At 39.0% G+C, this 12,549-nt stretch overlaps 1 protein-coding gene across 7 annotated transcripts in view; it reads left to right on the top strand.

Moving 5' to 3' along the window:
• SUMF1 (sulfatase modifying factor 1) overlaps window positions 1-12,549 on the top strand; it is a 451,940-nt gene that overhangs the window by 18,983 nt on the left and 420,408 nt on the right. The gene's annotated exons all lie outside the window — the stretch shown is intronic.

Raw genomic sequence — 12,549 nt, 5'->3', positions numbered from 1 at the left:
AAGCCCTGTTTTTTAATGTATACAGTTTTGAGGCAAAACATGGATCTGGCTCTCAGGGTTTGCTTGTAAAGATAAACTGTGAATTTAATGGTTAAAAATAGAGTACATGTGCATGCTGGAATTTTCTTATTCGTGATTATTCTTTGGATGCTGAATTTGAAACAGGGTCTTAAAAAGCTATAGATATCAAATCCTAGAAAGGATTAAGGTTGTCGTGTTGTTGATTTTGTTGGTTTGGGGGTATTTTACCCTAGAAAACTTATTGTTGAAAAGGATGGTATTTAAAATATTTAATTTCTAAAAAGTATGTTTCATTTTTTTACTTGTGTCATTAATGTATCTCATAAATCTTTGACAGAGGAATGGCTGTGGGGTAGGAGAAAACAGTTCCTCTTGATGGGATCCCGAGAAACAATGATCACCTATTGGTTTGTAATTTTGTACTTTCAAAGTTGTTAACAGTTTAAGGAAACAAATTCCTGAATAAGTGTCCTCCATAAAGGAGGATGGGAGGCTATTTTGAGATGTTATTTTCAACTGAAAGCCAATTTCAGTGAGGATTCAGAATTACCAAGGCTGCTGCTTCTTTTTCTTCTTTTTTGAGTAAAAAAAAACAATGTGTAAAAAAACAATGTCTCTTCTGCCTAAAGGACATCCTTTGGTAAATGTTTTTGTTATTAATTGTCTTAAAATATCTTTATTTTGCTTCATTACTGAAAGATATTTTCACCAAGTAAAAATTTTAGGTTGGCAGTTATTTCCTGTCAGTACACCGTAGGGCTTATTTCACTGTCTTCTGGCTTTTGTTGTTGCCATTCAAAAGTCAGCCATCAGGAACATCTGTTGCTCTTCCCCTGTAGGTGATTGGGCTCTGCCTGCTTTTAAAACTGTCTCCTGTCTTTGCTATTCTACAGTTTCACTATGGTATGTCTGGTGTTGATTTCTTTCATTTTTCCTGCTTGAGTTTTATTGGGCTTCCTGGGTCTGAGCAGTGGTGTTTTTAAAACAAATCTGGATTATTCTTTTTTTTTTTTAATTTATTTTTTAGGCCACGCCATGCGGCATGTGGCATCTTAGTTCCCTGACCAGGGATCGAACCTGTGCCCCCTGCAGTGGAAGTGCAGAGTCCTAACCACTGGACCGCCTGGGAATTCCCTGGATTATTCTTTTTTTTGGGGAGGGAGAAAAGAGTGTTGTCTTTTTTTTAATTTTTATTTTTATACAGCAGGTTCTTATTAGTCATCAGTTTTATACACATCAGTGTATACATGTCAATCCCAATTGCCCAATTCATCACACCACGACCCTCACCCCCCTGCGGCTTTCCCCCCATGGTGTCCATATGTTTGTTCTCTACATCTGTGTCTCAATTTCTGCCCCGAAAACTGGTTCATCTGTACCATTTTTCAAGGTTCCACATATATGCATTAATATATGATATTTGTTTTTCTCTTTCTGACTTACTTCACTCTGTATGACAGTCTCTAGATCCATTCACGTCTCTACACATTACCCAATTTCATTTCTTTTTATGGCCGAGTAATATTCCATTGTATATATGTACTACATCTCCTTTATCCATTCGTCTGTCAAGGGGCATTTAGGTTGCTTCCATGACCTGGCTATTGTACATAGTGCTGCAATGAACATTGGGGTTCATGTGTCTTTTTGAATTATGGTTTTCTCTGGGTATATGCCCAGTAGTGGGATTGCTGGATCATATGGTAATTCTATTTTTAGTTTTTTAAGGAACCCTCCATACTGTTCTCCATAGTGGCTGTATCAGTTTACATTCCCACCAACAGTGCAAGAGGGTACCCTTTTCTCCACACCCTCTTCAGCATTTGTTGTTTGTAGATTTTCTAATGAAGCCCATTCTAACTAGTATAAGGTGATACCTCATTGTAGTTTTGATTTGCATTTCTCTAATAATTAGTGATGTTGAGCAGCTTTTCATGTGCTTCTTGGCCATATGTATGTCTTCCGTGGAGAAATGTCTATTTAGGCCTTCTGCCCATTTTTTGATTGGGTTGTTTGTTTTTTTAATATTGAGCTGCATGAGCTGTTTATATATTTAGGAGATTAATCCTTTGCCCATTGATTTATTTGCAAATATGTTCTCCCATTCTGAGGGTTGTCTTTTCATCTTGTTTATGGTTTCCTTTGCTGTGCAAAAGCTTTGAAGTTTCATTAGGTCCCATTTGTTTATTTTTGTTTTTATTTTCATTACTCTAGGAGGTGGATCAAAAAAGATCTTGCTGTGATTTATGTCAAAGAGTGTTCTGCCTATGTTTTCCTCTAAGAGTTTGATAGTGTCCAGTCTTACATTTATGTCTCTAATCCGTTTTGAGTTTATTTTTGTGTGTGGTGTTAGGGAGTGTCTGATTTCATTCTTTTACAAGTAGCTATCCAGTTTTCTCAGCACCACTTATTGAAGAGACTGTCTTTTCTCCATTTTATATCTTTGCCTTCTTTGTCATAGATTAGTTTACCATATGTGCGTGGGTTTATCTCTGGGCTTTCCATCTTGTTCCATTGATCTATGTTTCTGTTTTTGTGCCAGTACCATATTGTCTTGATTACTGTAGCTTTGTAGTATAGTCTGAACTCAGGGAGTCTTATTCCTCCAGCTCCATTTTTTTCCCTAAAGACTGCTTTTGCTATTCGGGGTCTTTTATGTCTCCATACAGATTTTAAGGTTTTTTGTTCTGGTTCCATGAAAAATGCCATTGGTAATTTGATAGGGATTGCATTGAATCTGTAGATTGCTTTGGGTAGTATAGTCATTTTCACAATATTGATTCTTCCAATCCAAGAACATGGTATATCTCTGCATCTGTTGGTATCATCTTTAATTTCTTTCATCAGTGTCTTACAGTTTTCTGCATACAGGTCTTTTGTGTCCCTAGGTAGCTTTATTCCTAGGTATTTTATTCTTTTTGTTGCAATGGTAAATGGGAGTGTTGCCTTAATTTCCCTTTCAGATATTTCATCATTAGTGTATAGGAATGCAGGAGATTTCTATGCATTAATTTTGTATCCTTCAACTTTACTGAATTCACTGATTAGCTGTAGTAGTTTTCTGGTGGCATCTTTAGGATTCTCTGTGTATAGTATCATGTCATCTGCCAACAGTGACAGTTTTACCTCTTCTTTTCCAATTTGTATTCCTTTTATTTCTTTTACTTCTCTGATTGCTGTGGCTAGGACTCCCAAAACTATGTTGAATAATAGTGGTGAGAGTGGACATCCTTGTCTTCTTCCTGATCTCGTAGGAAATGCTTGCAGTTTTTCACCATTGAGAGTGATGTTTGCCGTGGGTTTGTCGTATATGGCCTTTATTATGTTGAGGTAGATTCCCTCTATGCCCACTTTCTGCAGAGTTTTTATCATAAATGGGTGTGGAATTTTGTCAAAAGCTTTTTCTGCATCTATTGAGATGACCATATGGTTTTTATTCTTCAATTTGTTAATATGGTGTATCACGTTGATTGATTTGCGTATATTGAAGAATCCTTGCATCCCTGGGATAAATCCCACTTGATCATGATGTATGATCCTTTTAATGTGTTGTTGGATTCTGTTTGCTAGTATTTTGTTGAGGATTTTTGCATCTATATTCATGAGTGATATTGGTCTGTAATTTTCTTTTTTTGTAGTATCTTTGTGTGGGTTTGGTATCAGGGTGATGGTGGCCTCATAGAATGAGTTTGGGAGTGTTCCTTCCTCTGCAATTTTTTGGAAGAGTTTGAGAAGGGTGGGTGTTAGCTCTTCTCTAAATGTTTGGTAGAATTCGCCTGTGAAGCCATCAGGTCCTGGACTTTTGTTTGCTGGAAGACTTTTTTTTTTTTTTTTTTTGCTGGAAGACTTTTAATCACAGTTTCAATTTCATTACTTGTGATTGGTCTGTTCATATTTTCTATTTCTTCCTGGTTCCCTTTCTAAGAATTTGTCCATTTCTTCCAGATTGTCCATTTTATTGGCATAGGGTTGCTTGTAATAGTCTCTTAGGATGCTTTGTATTTCTGCGGTGTCTGTTGCAACTTCTTTTTCATTTCTAATTTTATTGATTCGAGTCCTCTCCCTCTTTTTCTTGATGAGTCTGGCTAATGGTTTATCAATTTTGTTTATCTCCTCAAAGAACCAGCTTTTAGTTTTATTGATCATTGCTATTGTTTTCTTTGTTTCTATGTCATTTATTTCTGCTCTGATCTTTATGATTTCTTTCCTTCTGCTAACTTTGGGTTTTGTTTGTCCTTCTTTCTCTAGCTCCTTTAAGTGCAAGCTTAGATTATTTCTTTGAGATTTTTCTTGGTTCTTGAGGTAGGCTTGTACAGCTGTAAACTTTCCTCTTAGAACTGCTTTTGCCGAATCCCGTAGGTTTTGGAATGTCGTGTTTTCATTGTCATTTGTTTCTAGGTATTTTTTGATTTCCTCTTTGATTTCTTCAGTGATCTCTTGGTTATTTAATAACATAGTGTTTAGCCTCCATGTGTTTGTGTTTTTTACATTTTTCCCCCTATAATTCATTTCTAATCTCATAGCGTTGTGGTCAGACAAGATGCTTGATATGATTTCAATTTTCTTAAATTTACTGAGGCTTGATTTGTGACCCAAGATGGGATCTATCCTGGAGAATGTTCCGTGCGCACTTGAGAAGGAAGTGTAATCTGCTGTTTTTTGATGGAATATCCTATAAATATCAATTAAATCTATCTGGTCTATTGTGTCATGTAAAGCTTCTGTTTCCTTATTTATTTTCATTTTGGATGATCTTTCCATTAGTGTAAGTGAGGTGTTAAAGTCCCGCACTATTATTGTGTTACTGTTGATTTCCTCTTTTATAGCTGTTAGCAGTTGCCTTATGTATTCAGGTTCTCCTATGTTGGGTGCATATATATTTATAAGTGTTATATCTTCTTCTTGGATTGATCCCCTGATCATTTTGTAGTATCCTTCCTTGTCTCTTTAACATTCTTTATTTTAAAGTCTATTTTTTCTGATACGAGTATTGCTACTTGAGCTTTCTTTTGATTTCCATTTGTATGGAATATCTTTTTCCATCCCCTCACTTGCAGTCTGAATGTGTCCCTAGGTCTGAAGTGGGTCTCTTGTAGACAGCATATATATGGGTCTTGTTTTTGTATCCATTCAGCAAGCCTGTGTCTTTTGGTTGGAGCATTTAATCCATTCACGTTTAAGGTAATTATCAATATGTATGTTCCTATTACCATTTTCTTAGTTGTTTTGCATTTGTTTTTGTAGGTTGTTTTCTTCTCTTCTGTTTCCCACTTAGAGAAGTTCCTTTAGCTTTTGTTGTAGAGCTGGTTTGGTGGTGCTGAATTCTCTTAGCTTTTGCTTGTCTGTAAAGCTTTTGATTTCTCCGTCAAATCTGAATGAGATCCTTGCTGGGTAGAGTAATCTTGGTTGTAGTTTCTTCCATATCATCACTTTAAGTATATCATGCCACCCCCTTCTGGCTTGTAGAGTTTCTGCTGAGAAATCAGCTGTTAACCTTATGGGAGTTCCCTTGTATTTTATTTGTCCTTTTTCCCTTGCTGCTTTCAGTAATTTTTCTTTGTCTTTAATTTTTGCCAATTACATTACTATGTGTCTTGGCGTGTTTCTCCTTGGGTTTATCCTGTATGGGACTCACTGCGCTTCCTGGACTTGGGTGGCTATTTCCTTTCCCATGTTAGGGAAGTTTTCAACTATAATCTCTTCAAATATTTTCTCGGGTCCTTTCTCTCTCTTCTCCTTCTGGGACCCCTATGATGTGAACGTTGTTGTGTTTAATTTTGTCCCGGAGGTCTCTTAGGCTGTCTTCATTTCTTTTCATTCTTTTTTCTTTATTCTGTTCCACAGCACTGCATTCCACCATTCTGTCTTCAGGGTCACTTGTCCATTCTTGTACCTCAGTTATTCTGCTATTGATTCCTTCTAGTGTAGTTTTCATTTCATTTATTGTATTGTTCATCTCTGTTTGTTTGTTCTTTAATTCTTCTAGGTCTTTGTTAAATATTTCTTGCATCTTCTCGATCTTTGCCTCCATTGTTTTTCTGAGGTCCTGGATCATCTTCACTATCATTATTCTGAGTTCTTTTTCTGGAAGGTTGCCTATCTCCACTTCATTTAGTTGTTTTTCTGCGGTTTTATCTTGTTCCTTCATCTGGTACATAGCCCTCTGCCTTTTCATGTTGTCTATCTTTCTGTGAATGTGGTTTTTTTTGTGTGTGTGTGAATGTGGTTTTTGTTCCACAGGCTGCAGGATTGTAGTTCTTCTTGCTTCTGCTGTGTGTCCTCTGGTTGATCTCTGGATTATTCTTAACACTCATGTTTTTTTTTTTTTTTTTTTTAAGTAGTTCGGCTTTAAAAGAATTTTTTTAATGTTTTTTAAAAAGTTTTTATTTATTTATTTTTGGCTGCATTGGGTCTTTGTTGCTGCGTGTGGGCTTTCTCCAGTTGCATTGAGCAGGGGCTGCTCTTCATTTCAGCGCGTGAGCTTCTTACTCTGGTGACTTCTCTTGTTGTGAAGCACAGGCTCTAGGTGTGCGGGCTTCAGTAATTGTGGCATGCAGGCTCAGTAGTTGTGGCTTGCAGGCTCTAGAGTGCAGGCTCAGTAGTTGTGGCCTGCATATAATTTTTGCTTGCAGCACTCATACATAGTTTTTATAATTTAAAGGAGAAAGTAATCTATTATATTTACCCAAACTATTACTGTTGCTCTTCCTTCATTCCTGAAGTTCCATGTTTCCCTTCACCTTAAAAAACTTCTTTTAGTGTTTTAGAGCAGGTCTTATGGTGATGAATTCTCTTAGTTTCTCTTCATCTGCAAATATCTTTATTTCACCTTCATTCTTGAATGCTATTTTCACTGGATACACAGTCCTGGGTTGACAGTTCTTTGCTTTCATCACTTAAGAAATATTTCGCTCTTTTCTGTTCATGTGGTTTCTAATAACTGTCATTTGAATCACTGTTCTCTCATATGTATTGTGTCATTTTTTTTTCCTGGCTTCTTTCAAGATTTAAAAATTGTTTTGTCTGCAGTAGTTTGATTATGCTTTTGGACATTGTTTTCTTAGAGATTATCCTGTTTGGGGTTTGTTGAGATACTTGTGTCTGTAAATTTGTGTCTTTAACCATATTTGGGGGAGTTTTTAGCCATGATTCCAAATATTTTTTCAACACCAATGTTGCCTCTCATTTTGGGATACCAGTGCACGAATGTTAGACCTTTGATTATCCGAGAGATGCCTTAGGCTTTGTTCACTGTTTAAAAATTTTTTTTCTCCATTCTTAGTTTGTGTACTTTCTTTTGATATGTCTTCAAGTTTCCTATTTTTTCTGTCATTTTCATTCTGCTCTTGAGCCTGTCCAGTGAATTTTGATTTTCATATATTGTATTTTGCAATTCTAAAGTTTCCTTTTTAAAAATAGCTCCTGCTTCTCTGTTGAGAATGAATGCCTGTCTTTTCATTCATTTCAAGAGCATTCATCTTTACCTCATAGCTGATGGTTATAATAGCTGCTTTGGTCTTTGTCTGATAATTCCAATATCTCAGTCATCTTGGGTTTGACACCTGTTCATTTTCTTTTCCCTTCAGTATTGGGACTCTGGGTCCTGTTATAATGCTCTGGAGAAAGTTGACTTTTTTTGAGGCAATCAACCTGATAATCTCGTTAAGTACAGATCTGAAGTTTTGTCTTGCCTACTGCTGGTAGTGATTTTGTAGCTCTGTTCATTCATCCCTTTCATGCTAGCATAGCACTGTAGTTATTTTTTTCTTTGTCGTAACTAGCATTTTACTTTTTTTAATTGAATTATATTTGATTTTACAATGTTGTGTTAATTTCTGCTGTCTAGCAAAGTGATTCAGTTATACATATATATATATATATATATATATTGCTTTTCATATTCTTTTCCATTATGGTTTATCACATTTTACTTGTTTAATCAATTTCTTGCAGTTGGTTAAAGGCATAATAATGCCTACCTAGTAGAGTATTGTAAAGACCAAATGAAATAATATACACAGAATCACCTAGTAGTACAATATCTAGCACATAAAGAGCCTTTTAATAAATGTTGTTATTCTAGTTTCTTCAAATGCATTATCTCTTTGCCTGGCCTAATTGAAAATTTATTTAAATCTTCTTTGCTTCACTCGTGCCCATTTTCATGAATTGGAAATGCCACATAAAGTGTTCTACCAAATTACAATGATATTTTCAAAGGATTTGCTGTTGTGGAATAAAGCCTCTTGGATTGTCTCAGAGTCCTTGACTGGAGGAATATACAAGTGATAAATCTGTTTTTGGTGGGGGAGGGAGGTAAAATATATATATAACATAAAATTTATCATTTTAATTATTTTTAAACGGGTAATTCATTGACATCATGTACATTCCCAATGTTGTGCAACCCTCAGTCACCACTGTGCATTTCCCAAGATTGTTCACCATCCCAAACAGAAACTCTGTACCATTAAACAATAAATTTTCATTCTCTCCTCCCCTAGCCCCGGTAACCTTTTTCCTACTTTGTGTCTCTTTTAATTACTCTATTCTAAGTGCCTCATAGATGGAATCATACAATATTTGTCCTTTTATGATTGGCTTATTTCACTTACCATAATGTCTTCAAGGTTCATTCGTGTTGTAGCATGTATCAGAATTTCATTCCTTGATAAACAACAAGGTCCTGCTGATTAGCACAGGGAAACGTATTCAGTATTCTGTGATAAACCATAATGAAAATGAATATAAAAAAAGAATGTATATATATGTATAACTGAATCACTTTGCTGTACAGTAGAAATTAACACAACTTTGTAAATCAACTATACTTCAATAAAAAAAAGAATTTCATTCCTTTTTAAGGCTGAATAATATTCCAGTGTTTCTGTATACCGCATTTTGTTTAATCATCTGTCAGTGGATGTTTGGGTTGTTTTCAGCTTTTGTGTATTGTGAATAATGCTGCCATGAGCATTGGTGTACAAGTATCTGTACAAGAATTGTACAAGTACAATTCTTTTGGGTATATACAGTAACATATCTTTTTTTTGGATTCATGCCTCCTTGATTGTCTGCCATCCATCAGTGGGGTCTGTTTTTTGACTTCTTCTAGTGATAGAAATGAGTCTAGCTCCCTCTGTTTGAAGATTTGCTTTCTGGCATAAAATATGGGCTGTTTGTTTAACAAACCATCAGAAATGTCCTACTGTCTTCTAGGTACTGTGCTATTCCTGAGAATACAGCGATGAAACATAACTTCCCTGTCTTTTAGCTGTGCAAAGTCTAAGGGATACAGTGACATCAACTCTGAACTGATATGAGGTGTTTTTATTGTTTTGTTTTGTTTTTTTGCGGTATGTGGGCCTCTCATTGTTGTGGCCTCTCCCGTTGCGGAGCACAGGCTCTGGACGCGCAGGCTCAGCGGCCATGGCTCGCGGGCCCAGCCGCTCTGCGGCATGTGGGATCTTTCCAGACCAGGGCACGAACCCACGTCCCCTGCATCGGCAGGCGGACTCTCAACCACTGCGCCATCAGGGAAGCCCGAGGTGTCTTTTTTTTTTTTTTTTCTGATTTATGACTTTTTAATAGAGAAATAAAAATGAGAACACATATATCATCTGTTTAAAAATTCTTGAAAAGAATGAGAGTATATGAAGTCCATCCTATTCTGTAGTGGAAGTACATCAGCAGGTGCTGTGATAAAGAGAAGTGGTGAGGAGTTGGGGTAGATGCCAGGAAAGCTGAATTTGCTAGGTTGATCAGAGAAGGCCTGTGTGAGGAAGAGCCATTTTAGGGAAGCCTTGCAGGTGAGGAAGAACTCATCTTGGGATGAACTAGAGCACAGTGTCTGGTGGAGGGCCTACTATGTCCGGATGTGTTGACCATCTGCCTTCAGCTTTACATGGTCAGGACTCGGCTAAGCTTACTCTGGGAAGTCCATTTGAAATGCCCTTCCGTTGTCCCACATTCCAGATTTAGATGCTTCCATTTATTTGTTCTTATGACTTCTTGTGCCTTCCTTTTATGTCATTTACCTCCCCTATAATTATTTGTGTAGGTATTTGTTGAATGCCCTTTGCTTTACCTGATATGTCCTGTGATGGTGGGTGGGGATGCTTCTGTATTATTCACAATATCCCCAGCCTAGTAACTGTCACTTAATAAGCACTTAATAAACATTTGTCGAAAAATGAAAGAATGCCATTTGGGTATCACCTGGGGGAGCATTAGTTTTTGAGGGCTGAGGGGCTCAGACCTGGTATGACCTGTCTTATGTTGGAAAGGCAGCTTTTCCTTGGCACGAGAACACTGATCCAATCAACAGGGTTAAGGTCGGTTCACAGTAACTGAAGAGTTTTGGCAAGAGCGATCCAGGGCTGGCTGATTGGATAAGAAGGGAACATGGTCAGACAACCGTATTTTATGTCTGTTTTTGAAAGGAGTAGTTGTCCACCTGTCTTAGGAGTCAGTGTGTGGTGTAGGCTCAGGAAGCAAAGCATGTTAACCCTGGAAACTGAGAACCCAATATAATAAGATAACAGGGCACAATATTTTATTCCAGCCTGCTCCAAAACAAGGCACCTGATCAGAATGAGTGTGAGTGAGGTGTGTTGGGGTCCCAGGGGCTCAGATTCCAAATATCTGTTTAAGGTGTTCTTAAGTGTCTTTTCAAGTCATGGGTCTTTTGAGGTCTGTCTTGGATTAAGAAATAAAAATGATTCTCACATCCCCCCTACCTCCCAGCTGTTGGCGTTTGCGCCATAAAATCTCCTTGGTGAGACAAAGACAGACTATCTAGTAGGAAGTCCTGCTCAGGGGATATCCAGCATTAAGAAAAATTTATGCAAAAATGAAGGTTTAGAATGGAGGGAGCTTCCAAAATCATCAGGCAAAAACCCTTCCTCTTGTAGATGAGGCAGCCATGGCCCAGGAGGGGAAATGGCTCCCCTCAGTTCTCAGTAATGTTTGAGGGGGGCCACGAAATAGTACCTGAGAACTAGTATAGTACCTTTCCCCTTACGGACCCCTGTGCAAAACCCATAAGACAACGGCTGATTCTCTCTCTCTTTAAAAGTATATCCCACTGAAAAAGCATATCCCACTGATAGACTATATTTAAAATTGGTGTTTATCCAGAAGATGGTCACGCAAGGTGCTGAGGGCTTTGGAAACCATGGAAACCTCAGGAAAAGGTGAACTTCTTTGTTAAATAAATGTTGATCCTGTGTATGCTATGGGCCTGGCAGTGCCAGACGGCTGGCAGAAGACCTCAGACATCCCAAAAGTCAAGAATTTCCCATGTACCTAGGGAGGGCAAAAGAAAAAAGAAAAAATGGAGACAAAAGAACAGGGACAGGACCTGCACCTAGGGGAGGGAACTGTGAAGGAGGAAAGGTTTTCACACACTAGGAAGCCCCTTCACTGGCAGAGATAGGGGTGGGGGCAGGTGGGAAGCTTCGGAGCCATGGAGGAGAGCGCAGCCACAGAGTTGCGGCGGGCAAAGCAGAGAGATTCCCACAAAGAGGATCGGTGCCGACCAGCACTCCCCAGACTGAGAGGCTTATGTGCTCACCCGCCAGGGTGGGCGGGGTTGGGAGCTGAGGCTCGGGCTTCGGAGGTCGGATCCCAGGGAGAGGACTGGGGTTGGCTGCGTGAACACAGCCTGAAGGGGGCTAGTGCCCCACAGCTAGCCAGAAGAGTCCAGGAAAAAGCCTGGACTTGCCTAAGAGGCAAGAGACCACTGCTTAAGGGTGTGCGAGGAGAGGGGATTCAGAGTGCCCCCTAACCGAGCTCCAGAGATGGGTGTGAGCCGTGGCTGTCAGTGCAGACACCAGAGACGGGCATGAGACTCTAAGGCTGCTGCTGCAGCCGCCAAGAAGCCTGTGTGCAAACACAGGTCACTATCCACACCGCCCCTCCCGGAAGCCTGTGCAGCCCGCCACTGCCAGGATCCTGTGATCCAGGGACAACTTGCCCGGGAGAATGCACAGCGCGCCTCAGGCTGGTGCAATGTCACACTGGCCTTTGCCGCCGCAGGCTTGCCCCGCTTTCCATACCCCTCCCTTCCCCCCGGCCTGAGTGAGCCAGAGCCCCCTAATCAGCTGCTCCTTTAACCCCGTCCTGTCTGGGTGAAGAACAGACACCCTCAGGTGACCTACACGCAGAGGTGAGTCCAAATCCAAAGCTGAACCCCAGGAGCTGTGCGAACAAAGAAGAGAAAGGAAAATCTCTCCCAGCAGCCTCAGGAGCAGCGGATTAAACCTCCACAATGAACTGGATGTACCCTGCATCTGTGGAATACCGGAATAGACAACGAATCATCCCAAAGTTGAGGTGGTGGACTTTGGGAGCAACTGTGGACTTGGTGTTTGCTTTCTGCATCTAATTTCTTCCTGGCTTTATGTTTATCTTAGTTTAGTATTTAGAGTTTATTATCATTGGTAGATTTATTTATTGATTTGGTTGCTCTCTTCCTCCTTTTATATATATATATATATATTTTTTTCTTTTTCTCTTTTTGTGAGT

Source organism: Aethalodelphis obliquidens, unplaced genomic scaffold (assembly GCF_003676395.1).
Source record: "Aethalodelphis obliquidens isolate GAN/ISIS:26980383/991018 unplaced genomic scaffold, ASM367639v1 scaffold22, whole genome shotgun sequence".
Classification (NCBI taxonomy): Eukaryota; Metazoa; Chordata; class Mammalia; order Artiodactyla; family Delphinidae; genus Aethalodelphis; species Aethalodelphis obliquidens.
Note: the sequence above shows the minus strand (reverse complement) of the source record. Positions and strands in the feature narration are given on the sequence as shown.